Raw genomic sequence first — 13611 nt, forward strand, 5'->3', positions numbered from 1 at the left:
GGATCGTAGCTATCGACGGTACGAATTTCATTTTCTTAAGAGTCAGCACAAAGCATAAGAACCAAAGAAGAGCGAGAGAAGACTAACTTTGCTGCACATCTGTAGTCAACGTTGGGGAAAACTAATGAAAGCGTAAACGGCAAATAGAATCTCATGTTCTACGCCTTCTACCTTACAATGATCAATAAAAGAATTATACGAATTACAGTTTTCTGCACTGTTTATTACCGTTGTCTGAAGGCTTCGAAATGAAGAGTGTGAGTAATGACGATGCGTCTAAGTAACACTGTTCAACAGCTGTGTTACAATGACGGAAAAGAATTCGCTGCAGCAAAAACATTTGTTTAGGTAGCATATTTAACTTTGAAATATCACAGGTCAATGTACGAGCGAGATAAGCCATTGCAAATATGAAATGCTGGTACATATAACCGGTGCAACGGCCAGATGTTGAATGCAAGACTGCAAACGTGCAGGTATTGTGTTATACAGGTGCCGGAACTCAGTTTGTGGGATGGCATTCATTGGCTCTTGTACTTGGTCGGTCAGTATAGGGATGGTTAATGCTTTTTGCGGATTACTATAGAGTTGTCCTCCGATTATGTTCCATATGTGCTCGATTGGAGCTAGATCTGGAGATCCAGCACGCCAAGACAACATGCGAATAATCTGTAGAGGATATTGTGTTACAACAACGGTATGTGGACGATCGTTATCCTGTTGCAAATCATTCCCTGGAATGCTATTCATCAATGGCTGCACGACAGGTCGAATCACAAAACTGATGTACATATTTTCAGTCATGGTGCGTGGTATAGCCACGAGAGTGCTCCTGTAGTCACACGAAACAGCAGCCCGGACCGTAACTCCAGGTGTAGATCAAATGGTTCAAATGGCTGTGAGCAGTATCAGACTTAACATCTGAGGTCATCAGTCCCCTAGACTTACAACTACTTAAAGATGACTAACCTATGAACATCACACACATCCATGCCCTAGGCGGGGTTCGAACCTGCGACCGTAGTAGCAGAGCGGTTCCGGACTGAAGTGCCTAGAACCGCTCGGCCACAGCGGCGGGCCACTTGTAGTTCCAGTGAATCTTGCACGAAGATCGGCTGGTTGCAGGCCCTCGACTGACCTCCTTCTAACCAACTCACGGCCATCACTGCCACCGAGGCAGAACCAGCTTCTATCAGAAAACAGAACGGGCCTCAGCCTGCCTTCCAATCAGCTCTTTCTTGGCACGCTAGAGGGCGTTTGGTTTGGACCTGTCCTTGAAGTAACCGATTTTTAATTCATTGTGTCACTCTGGTGTCAGATGCTGCTCAAATTGGTGATGAAGATACATTTAGCTTCGCAAAAGCTTCCCTCTTGGTAGTGGCAGGTTGCCATCCGGAGCCTGGTCTTCTTGCGGCTGCACCTTCTCATGACCACCCCTGGATGCGGTGGTGTTTCTGCAGTAACGAAGAAGGAACGACCAGCTTCTCGTAGCCCTGTCATACAACCTCTTTCAAACGCAGTATGTTGTTGGCAATGGCATCTTTGGCGTCTTAAAAGCCTTCTTGACTAACTTCAGCTCACCACATTCAATCCCAAAGGTAACTAGCGCTCACGACCAGTAACGCGTGTCTTTAACTCTGACTTTCATGCTCATAGTGGCGCCGCTGGCTCCACTCTTGTGCGACTGGCGCGAAATTTGAATAGATGTCATCTTTCAGAAGTAGAAACACGAGTACCAACTTTCACTTATGTGGCTCATCTCCTTCTTGGTGTTGCAATTTTTTCCCGTCACTGTATTTTAACTGTGCTTCCTTTCTACAAGCAGGTGGACGTCACAAGAAGCGAAACCATGTAGAACTGTACACTCTCAGTTAACAAACAATTTACAGTAATTCGCTGAACATTAACAGCAGTAATTAAATAAGTTGGACAGTAAGGGAAAACGTTGTTCCTTTTCTGCAACAAATAACGAATCATACGCAGCACGAAGAATTTAGTACACTAACGCCTCAGAGCTGTTCCTTCGTGGTTTTTATCAGACGACATATGCAGCAGACGATTCATGAAGATGAAGTCATTTCGCTTTGAAGTCAGTAGTTTGTAACCTGAAAACAGCAAGTACAGCTGAGTGCAGAAAATCACAGAAATAAAAGAAGTGGAGGAGGAGTATAAGTTATTTATCTTGTGCCGTGAAAAAAGACTGTCCATGAACACCGCTTCATTCTCGAAATATGACTTTAACAAAACGATATATCAACCGATCGCTTCGAACGTGAGACAGGTGCGAAAATTTGCTGTCGGACACAAACTGACTGTTAGTCTGCAACTCAAATTCGGAACCTTTCAAAAATGACTCTGAGCACTATGGGACTTAACTGCTGTGGTCATCAGTCCCCTAGAACTTAGACTACTTAAACCTAACTAACCTAAGGACATCACACACACCCATGCCCGAGGCAGGATTCGAACCTGCGACCGTGGTGGTCACGCGGTTCCGGACTGAAGCGCCTAGAACCGCACGGCCACACCGGCCGGCAGGAACCTTTCATTCCGTGGGCAGTTTTCTTACGGACTAAGCTACACTCCTGGAAATTGAAATAAGAACACCGTGAATTCATTGTCCCAGGAAGGGGAAATTTTATTGACACATTCCTGGGGTCAGATACATCACATGATCACACTGACAGAACCACAGGCACATAGACACAGGCAACAGAGCATGCACACTGTCGGCACTAGTACAGTGTATATCCACCTTTCGCAGGAATGCAGGCTGCTATTCTCCCATGGAGACGATCGTAGAGATGCTGGATGTAGTCCTGTGGAACGGCTTGCCGTGCCATTTCCACCTGGCGCCTCAGTTGGACCAGCGTTCGTGCTGGACATGCTGACCGCGTGAGACGACGCTTCATCCAGTCCCAAACATGCTCAATGGGGGACAGATCCGGAGATCTTGCTGGCCAGGGTAGTTGACTTACACCTTCTAGAGCACGTTGGGTGGCACGGGGTCCATGCGGACGTGCATTGTCCTGTTGGAATAGCAAGTTCCCTTGCCGGTCTAGAAATGGTAGAACGATGGGTTCGATGACGGTTTGGATGTACCGTGCACTATTCAGTGTCCCCTCGACGATCACCAGAGGTGTACGGCCAGTGTAGGAGATCGCTCCCCACACCATGATGCCGGGTGTTGGCCCTGTGTGCCTCGGTCGTCTGCAGTCCTGATTGTGGCGCTCACCTGCACGCCGCCAAACACGCATACGACCATCATTGGCACCAAGGCAGAAGCGACTCTCATCGCTGAAGACGACACGTCTCCATTCGTCCCTCCATTCACGCCTGTCGCGACACCACTGGAGGCGGGCTGCACGATGTTGGGGCGTGAGCGGAAGACGGCCTAACGGTGTGCGGGACCGTAGCCCAGCTTCATGGAGACGGTTGCGAATGGTCCTCGCCGATACCCCAGGAGCAACAGTGTCCCTAATTTGCTGGGAAGTGGCGGTGCAGTCCCCTACGGCACTGCGTAGGATCCTACGGTCTTGGCGTGCATCCGTGCGTTGCTGCGGTCCGGTCCCAGGTCGACGGGGACGTGCACCTTCCGCCGACCACTGGCGACAACATCGATGTACTGTGGAGACCTCACGCCCCACGAGTTGAGCAATTCGGCGGTATGTCCACCCGGCCTCCAGCATGCCCACTATACGCCCTCGCTCAAAGTCCGTCAACTGCACATACGGTTCACGTCCACGCTGTCACTGCATGCTACCAGTGTTAAAGACTGCGATGGAGCTCCGTATGGCACGGCAAACTGGCTGACACTGACGGCGGCGGTGCACAAATGCTGCGCAGCTTGCGCCATTTGACGGCCAACACTGCGATTCCTGGTGTGTCCGCTGTGCCGTGCGTGTGATCATTGCTTGTACAGGCCTCTCGCAGTGTCCGGAGCAAGTATGGTGGGTCTGACACACCGGTGTCAATGTGTTCTTTTTTCCATTTCCAGGAGTGTATAAAGGCACTACTCACAGCTTTCAGTTCTGTCAGTAGCTTTCCTGTTTTCGAAACTTCAGCGCACGCTTCTCTGCAGACTGAAACAGTCGTCTTTGAGAATTGTACAGGGGGCAAGGATGAGCGACTGGATGAGCACCTCTGTGGTACTCCAGGTCACATTACAGAGACCCATTCAGAACACCTTGCGAGATGTCCAATTATTATGATGTTCATCCAGAACGAAAATCACTTGTATAAAAAACAACATGGATTCTGCAAACAGAGTTCTTTCGAAACTGAGCTCACGATTTTCGTCAATGACGAGCAGAGTGCCTTAGAAAAGGATGCTCAGTTTTCCGCTTTCTTCCTTAACTTGCGTATGGTGTACTCCTCGTTTTTGCACTGTCGTTCGACGAACGAAATAGGGGCTTATCAAGTATACTATCAGATTTTTAATTGGGTGCAGCGTTTCATTGCAGACAAATCTTAACACGTTACTTTTAACAGAACAAAGAAGACAAAGGTAAAGGTAATTTCGAGTGTATCCTGAGGGAATGACACAGGCCCGCTACAACTTATAGCTTATATTAGTCACCAAATGGATAACGCTGGAGTGTCCGTGAGGCTATTTGCCGATCACGCTGCTCCATATAGAAAGATACAACGCAGGGATACTGATGACATGCCGCCAGAGGATAGACAATTGGCACAGGGCCAGACAGTGGACCCTAAACGTAAGTAAACGTAATGTATTGCCCACCGGAGGAGTCCACTACTGTTCGGTTACACTGTTTGCGACATATCATTGCACTACTGTACAATTCCTGGGAGTAACCATCTGGAGCGTTGTGAAGAGGAATGACCACATACAACGGATAGTATTAGAAATAGGTGCCAGGCAGATATTAAATTGGAAGAAAACACACAATCAATTGACTCTTCAGTAATTTGCATCGTTCTGGGACCCTTTCCAAGTAGAGAAGGCCCAACAAAAAGCAGCACGTCCAGTTACGGGACCCTTTAGTCGGCTCAAGAGCATAGTGAAGATGATGTTCAACAAGCTCGAGTTGCAGACACTACAAGGGAGGCGTTGTACATCAAGGAGAGGTTTAGTGATGAAGGTTGAGATGTTTACCGTCTCTAGCAGTACTTGATGTAACGTGTGAGAGTCAACTAGGGATCGGTAGTCGTTCGTGGTAGCACGCTGTCATACTCGCGAACTGAACACACAAAAGACCAAACAAGCGTTTCTATGCTCAGGTAGGATACAACACAACTCTACAGCTATTAAACTGATAATTATTCGCGCTGCTAAGTGATGATGCCGCTTGAGTTCCATTATCCACATAATAAAATTTAATTCGATTCATATAATCAGGAAGGATCCAGCCAACATACCTGATTAAAAGAAAAGAACAGGTTTCTCATAGTGGCACTGAGACGCCCTGCTAAATGGTCCAAATGGCTCTAAGCACTATGGGACTTCCGAGGCCATCAGTACCCTAGAACTTAGAACTACTTAAACCTAACTAACCTAAGGACATGACACACATCCATGCCCGAGGCAGGATTTGAACGTGCGACCGTAGCGGTCGCGCGGTTCTGGACTAAAGCCCCTAGAACCGCACGGCCACTGCGGCATGCGCGCTGCTAATCCCGCAGGACAGGACAGGTAGTTGAAATCTTGGTAAGAGCAAAGAACTTAAATTCAAAATCGGCTGAAGGCCCAAAATAAGCGGTTGGCAGTTACACTCGAACATACAACTTTATTTATTTAACCAAACAATGCAGGAGGAAAAAAAAAAAAAAGGTTGTGCGCCATACACTTTAATTTAAAAATTAAACTCAAAGGCAAAGCCTTATCTTAAAACAGTTCCTTAATTAGGCTGAAGGGCCAAAGAATCTGACACTTTAAGAGCAAACAACTTAAATTCAAAATCGGCTGAAGGCCCAACACTTGAGACTCAATAACATTAATTTTAAAGATGCCAAAGGCTTTATGTAAAACACTTCTTAAATTGGGCTGAAGACCCAAACCATCTAATGCCTTAAAGGCAAACCAACCTTAATCTAATAAGCGGCTAGAAGCCATAAAAGTACAAACAACAAGAACAAACAAGAAAAGGCAGCACACCCAAGGGCGCTCAGAAGTTCCGAGGTTCGGCCTGGAATTCAAACACCAACGCTCGCTCAGGTGAGACAGGCAGTCGGCCCATGCATTGTCGATCCGTCGACAACCCAACCGACAGACAACCAATGGACCCATCAACAAGCTAACTTCCACTCCACCTGATCAGCACACAACAGGGAGTTCAATGGAACAACGTAGAAGGTATTGGCGCCCACAACCAATTATACATTGGGCTGTCAAACTACACACCGTGCTGAACCGTGACAACACGATCAGGGAATTACACTGCATGAATTTACGTCAATGGCCAGGGCAGGTAACCGGAACGTTAACGGCCACAAGGCAACAGATTTCGCTGGTGCACTTCAATTAAAAATAACCAAGTACAGTTAAAGTCCACCGGAGGCTCGCTAAAATTTTCCAACTTGAAAGCACACATTGTTGCTCGTGGGAATGTCCCAACAGCTGACAACCAAATCCAAACAACAAAATGTGAACAGTCGTGACTTGCTGGTAGATTAAGTCAAAACTCAACTTGCATGTCCAGGATGGGTGAGCCATGAACCTCGTAGCAATGGGATCAGCAACACGTACTCCAACACCTCACAGAAGCTGCCAGCAGGCCCGGCCAAATTATGCGCCGCAGAGATTTCCTGGCTGCTCCATGCCAACCGACCAACTGCCCAGGCCCAGAAACGGCGAAAGGACCAAGTACACGTTTACCGATGAGACGACCAACCGAACGACCAACCAACGGTCGCCCCGCTCCAATCTCCCTCCGTCGGACTGTTCACGTGTGTCGCCAGCGGTCGGCGAGCACTAGCTGTCGGCGCCTCACCGGCGCTCCGTCCCTGACTTGACAGTTGCTGCGTCCCAACTGCACTGCTGGTCTGTCTTCGACTGACTAGTCACACACACGACGACCTGGAAATACTATCAGTTGCTCCAGAGATGGTAGGACAGTGCGCTTATCGATACGCGCTGCTTCTACCACTCATGGGAAAGTAAGGCAGGAAGTTAGTGACGCCAGAAAATTGAATAAGAAAACGAAGCGGCAGTACCGTAAAGGAAGATGACAAACAATAAATGGATTGAACACGAGCTGTGCACGGCACAGGCACCAACACTAAATGGCAAATACCGTCCCAGTGAGATTACAATTTATTGAGCTAGAATCGTCCAACGATATTCATTTTTAAAGGTCGCCTCATCAGAACGTTGTAGAAGTTAGAAAATGTTATCCTAAAACTATGAATCTATTTTCTCTCAGTCAACGTTGTTCAAGTTGCCTTTTGGATTGATTTGCAATTATTTTCATAAAATGTGTAAAAAGCTATATGTGGTACAGTGGTTGGAGCTTTATGAATCATCAGCATGCTAATGTACAGATTTATAAACATTGTATCTGGGTGGATGGCACCTGAATGCTCTCGGAAGATTGTACAATGAGATACAAATCATTTTCCAAATGCTGGACAATTAATAAAACGGACATATACAGGATAAATTTTATCCTAGTATAATAGAGAAATGACGATAAGAAGCAGTCAAAAGTTGAAAACAAATTCGCAAATTGAGAGCTATGTGCCGGCCGCGGTGGTCTCGCGGTTCTAGGCGCGCAGTCCGGAACCGTGCGACTGCTACGGTCGCAGGTTCGAATCCTGCCTCGGGCATGGATGTGTGTGATGTCCTTAGGTTAGTTAGGTTTAAGTAGTTCTAAGTTCTAGGGGGCTGATGACCACAGCAGTTGAGTCCCATAGTGCTCAGAGCAATTTGAACCATTTTTTGAGAGCTATGTAGTACAAAGAAAATGCAAACGCTAAACGTGACACTTGCTCCAAAACAGCCAAAGTAGCGACAAGCTGAAGCAACGACTCTCCAGTCACGAGACACGAACCGCTGCCATGTGCTCGATCCGAGAACTACTACCAACTCTCACACACTTCTCAAAATTGCTGCGGGAGGGAAGGAAATCGCAAGGTTTGCCACAGTGGCAACTTAATATTCCCTCTCTCTTCCCTCATGCAGAGAAAGCTTGCAGAATTTTCTTCTCTGCCCTTGCTGTGGCCTCTGTCAATAAACTAAAAGTCGGCCGTGACAGACCGATGTCTGTGCGTGATGGTGCAGCTCGTTTTCCAAGCAATAGCATATAGAGGTGGCACGGTTGTCTGCTTCTGCATTTAGGACAACCTGTGGGTTTTTGTTGAAATCTCTCGGGAGCTAACACCGCTCGCAAGCCTTTGAAAGGCGCTATTGAATTACTCTCACTAAAGAGATACCCAAAGCAGCTTACTCGAATGAGCATTGGTAGTGGACCTCCTGGTGAGAAGCCGGATTTCTACAGTTGCCTAAGCGCCGACTATAACTTGCAGGTGCCACGTCTCGCCACATTCCTACTGGGAAGAACAGGAACTGAATGCTGCAGTTCACAGGCCCTGCTTTTACATTCAAGAAGTTTACGAAGGTACATGATAAAATGAATATACACTGGTGGAAAAAAATCGCAACACCAAGACGGAGTTATGCGACACAAACAAAAATTTGTAGGTGTTTCTATATCTGGAAGACGATGTTTATTAAAACTTCGGGCCGGTCGTAGAAGAGTGGCGCTTGTAACACCACTATGAGGATGCTCTACTGGTCGTGAGAGTTATTTTCGTTCGAGAATGGACGTGGTGAGTAGAAGTTAGTCAATAATGCCTTTAAGGCGACAAAGACGCCAATATCAACACCTCACTGAGTTTGAACGAGGTTGTGTAACAGGGCTGCAAGAAACTGGATGTACCTTCTACCGTACTGTACAAAGATACGTTAAGAATGTAGCCACTGTACATGATTGCTGGCAGTGGTAGCCGCGGAACTCTACTGTCGCAAGAAGGCCGGGCTCCGGATGGCCACCTGGCACCACCGAGAGGGTACGCCGTCGTGCTCCGTGTACGACTATGGCGTATCATACTGCATATTCAGCAGCTCAAAAAGGGCTCTGAGCACTATGGGACTTAACTTCGGAGATCATCAGTCCCCTAGAACTTAGAAATACTTTAAACGTAACTAACCTAAGGACATCACACACATCCATGTCCGATGCAGGATTCCAACCTGCGACCGTAGCGGTTGCGCGGTTCCAGACTGAAGCGCCTAGAATCGCTCGCCATCCCGGCCGGCATTTGAACAGCAGGTGGCACCATAGCGACACAACTAACTGTTAAAAACCCCTTACCTCAAGGAGAGCTCCGAGCCAGACGCCTTATAGTGTGCGTTCCACTGGCCCCAAACCACCGCTATCTGCGACTTTCGTGGTGTCAAGCGACAGCTCATGGCAGGGCAGGGTAGAGGTCTGTTGCGTTTTCTGATGAAAGCTGGTCCTGCCTCGATGCCAGTGACGGTCAAGCGTTGGTTTGAAGGAGATCATTTGAGGGCCTACAACCAACAGGTCTGTGTGCTAGATTCACTGGACCTACACCTGGTGTTATGGGTCGCCTGCGATTTCGTATGACAATAGGAGCACTCTCGTCTTTATGCCACGCACCCTGACTGCAAATTTGTACGTCAGTTTGGTGATCCGACATGCTGTGCTGCCATTCGTGTACAGCACTCCATGAGAGTGTTTTCCAACAGGATAACGCTTGTCCACATGCCGCTGTTGTAACCCAACATCCGCTACAGAGTATTGACATGTTACCTCGGCCTGCTCCATCACCAGACCTGTCTCCAGTCCAGCACAAACCGCACATCGTTGGATAACAACTTCAGCGATATCTACAACCAGCGTTAATCGTCGCTTTATCCACTAACCAAGTGCCACAGCCAAGGAGCTCCATCCAAAAAAACTGACGTCCGGCACCTGTACAACACAATGCGTGGGCGTTTGCGTCCTTGTAGTCAACGCTGTGGCCATGACGCCGGTTATTAGTGTACCAGCATTTCACATTTCCATTGGCTTATCTAGCAGTTACGTTAACCTCTGATATTGCAATGTTGATCACTTACATATGTTACCTAGACAAATGTATTTTCGAAATATCATTGCTCTATATTAATTATTTATTTTTTCCGTCAGTGTATGTATTGTTGGTTGGCAATACTTGAAAAACCAGTGTCGCCAGAAGACTGGACAAGAACTCTCTGTCAGTGTATTACGTCGTCCCACACGCACTTTGCGAAATGATGAGAACATTAGAGAAATGAGATGTCAGACGGGGAATTACTTGTAGTCGCTATCCCCTCTCGCCATTCATCAATGGAACAGGAAATGATGGAAAGAAGTACTGTCCTACACACACCTTAAAGTGGCTTGTGGATGTATACATGCAGATGTGGATGGACATGTTAGAGACCTCTGATGTAATTTCGTCAGATGTCTTTAAGGCGAGGACGGGGGTCGATCGTGTCTTTTAGGGACGACTCTAGATCGCTGTGACGTTTGGAGCAATCCTCACTACGACATGTTTATATCTTTATTAAAATGGTTCAAATAGCTCTGAGCACCATGAGACTTAACTACTTTGGTCATCAGTCCCATAGAACTAAGAACTACTTAAACCTAACTAACCTAAAGACATCACACACATCCATGTCCGAGGCAGGATTCGAACCTGCGACCATAGCGGTCGCTCGGTTCCAGACTGTAGCGTCTAGAACCGCTCGGCTACATCTTTATCAGTGGCGAAAGCTATAAGACACCTGTTGTTGTAGTCTTCATTTCAAAAACCAGTTTGCTGCAACAGTCCAGCCTTGGCTTCCCTCTTCGACTTATACCTCTCTCACCACGCTCAGTCCCATTACCACATTAACTGTTTTCTGATGCCGCGTGAAGCGTCGTCTCAATGCATTCTTTCATGTAGATGGTTAGTGCCATAAAGACCTTTCTTCCCAAATTCGATGCATTACCTTTTCTTTCAGAAAAGACTTCACAGCACATTTATATTGATTGCTTTTTTTTTCAGAAAAACTTGTCCCGTTTTGGTCAGTCTTCATTTTATATCCCTTCTGTTTTCGACATTTTGAGTTACTTTGCCGTCCAAATAGTAAAATTCATATGACGAGTTTGATAATGTAATTGTTTCAGCATCGCTCGACTTAGTTCGACTATACTACACAGGAAAATAGGAATGCGGGTACGCCACTGCAAACAGCATAGTGAACGCATTATTGTGGCCAAGATAGATACGAAGCCGACAGTAGTACAAGTTTATGTGCCAACTAGCTCCGCAGATGACGAAGATTGATGAAATGTATGATGAGATAAAAGAAATTTTTCAGATGGTGAGGGGAGACGCAAATTTAATAGTCATGGGTGACTGGAATTCGATAGTAGGAAAAGGGAGTCGGCTGTTGGTGTAAACGCCCGGAAGATGACCCCTACGTCGGGTTGAAACTGGTTGACGGTATAATAATAATAAATGCGATTAAGACTGTTGTTCAATAATTGATTCTCTGTTGATGTTGTCAGGTTGCTTAATAATTTCGATCGCTTCCAGTATTTTGCGTTCTCGCATCCACGATTCTTTCACCAGTACTCGGGCTTCCTGGAACCTGATAGGTTGTCCACAGTCACCTTGGTGTTCCGCTATCGCCGATTTATTATGTTTTTGTAATCGTACATAGCGTTCGTGTTCTGCTGCTCGTAAGCTGACAGGTCTCCCTGTTTCTCCTATGTTGGCAGCTCCGCACTCACACCGTAGTTCGTAAACACCTGCAGTGTTAAGATTATTGACTACATCCTTGGTGGAACCTATCATTTCGTGGATCCTGTGACTGCTTCGAAAAATCGGTTTGAAAGCTCTTCGGCGGAGGACGGTGCCTAGCCTTTATAATGACGCCTTCTACATATGGTAAGTGTACCAGTGGAAGCTTCTCTTCTTTGCCTTCTTCTCGTGTTCTGCTCCCTTTGGTTTTACCTACCTTTCTTATGATGATGTCATCATTGCCGTTGGCACGAAATGTGTGTTGTAGATCTTTTAATTCTTCTTTGATGTTATTTTCATCGCTTATCCGGTAGGCTGGGGCAGTTAACGTATGCAGTACAGAATACTTTTGTGCTGGGTGGTGGTGGCTCTCCGCGTGGAGGTAATGATTAGTGTGCGTTAGTTTCCGGTACACTTTGTGTCCCAGTTTACCTTCGGCAGCTCTGTATACTTCCACATCCAGAAATGGCAAGGTACCATTGTTTTCAGACTCATGTGTGAAATTTAAGTATTTGTGCAGGCTGTTTAAGTGCTGGAGGAAATTTCTCAATTCCGCTTCTCCGTGAGGCCAGATAACGAATGTGTCATCCACATAACGTAGCCAACAACTGGGACGTAACGGAGCAAATGCTAGGGCCGTTGGCTCAAAGGCTTCCATGAAGATGTCCGCAGTTACAGGACATTATTAAGCAGCCTGACAACATCAACAGAGAAGATGGCTACAAACTCCCGGCGTCCAGGCTGACGGCCATCCCAGTCCAAAGGGGCCTCGAGCGATCGCGGGGCAGAAGCTACACGAGACACGGACTAATCTGCACAAACAGCTGTAGCGCAACTGTCAGTCCACTTCCGCGCACACCAGGAGGAAAACTTGCCGCCCAGAAGCCGAACGCTGATTGGCGGACAGCTACCAATCATTGACGACATCGACATCCACAAATAGCCTCTTTCCTTCCATCTTCCCTCACGTCATGACTAGCCAATCACATTAGAGGGCCAATTAAAAATTTTACAGCAGTGACTCAGGCATCGATAGTCTGTAATAAATAGAAGCACCTATCCCCATGAAAAACAAGTCGTGCCCTGAAGAATGCCGTTGCAATTCGGCCGAAACGTCGGTTTTAGATTATTATGGTTGTTAGTTTTTAGCAATGACATGGCATATTACACAGAAGAATTTTAATCACTATGACAACGGCCGCGGAAGCCTACGTTCTTATACCTTACAGTACTGTTTGTAATGGGCTACTGTAGCTTGATTGTGACCACTACTATCAATTTGATATAGATTCCCTCTTTGTTCTATATGACGCCCTTATAACACCAGTCAGGCACCCAGGCTCCGTTTCACTGCTAGCACCCCGTTTATAACATTCTAAAGGAAAGTAACTCTCAAAGAGCATGAGAAATGTTTTAAGGAAAGCATTATATTTGTCACCTCTGTTATCGGCACTATAAACATCCTGCCACTCTTATTCCTCGTTGAGGTTTAAAAAACTCTCTATTCCCTTAGGATTACCTTTCGTATGTAGTTTGTAATTGTATTCTGGCATTTGTTTGAGTACAAACGCCTTAAGTGTTAAAAGTTATGCATCGTGGTCTGAAAGACCATTCGCCCTATTACTAAGAGAATGAAGAATGAAGAATGAATAAAAATATTGTCTATGGCTGTGCTACTGTTCCCCTAGTAGTAGTATGATATTCTGCCTTACGGCAGGTCTTGTCATGGCTTTAGCCTCTTTCACTTTTGTCAGGCCATAGCCAGTCTTTTCATTTCTGAATGTTTGTTTTCTTTGGTATTGTCCGGCA

The 13611-nt window shown here is 46.5% G+C and overlaps 1 protein-coding gene across 1 annotated transcript in view; it reads right to left on the bottom strand.

The window, feature by feature from the left end:
- LOC126272930 (lachesin-like) overlaps nucleotides 1-13611 on the bottom strand; it is a 2822604-nt gene that overhangs the window by 1301095 nt on the left and 1507898 nt on the right. The gene's annotated exons all lie outside the window — the stretch shown is intronic.

Source organism: Schistocerca gregaria, chromosome 5, assembly GCF_023897955.1.
Source record: "Schistocerca gregaria isolate iqSchGreg1 chromosome 5, iqSchGreg1.2, whole genome shotgun sequence".
In the NCBI taxonomy this organism is placed as follows: Eukaryota; Metazoa; Arthropoda; class Insecta; order Orthoptera; family Acrididae; genus Schistocerca; species Schistocerca gregaria.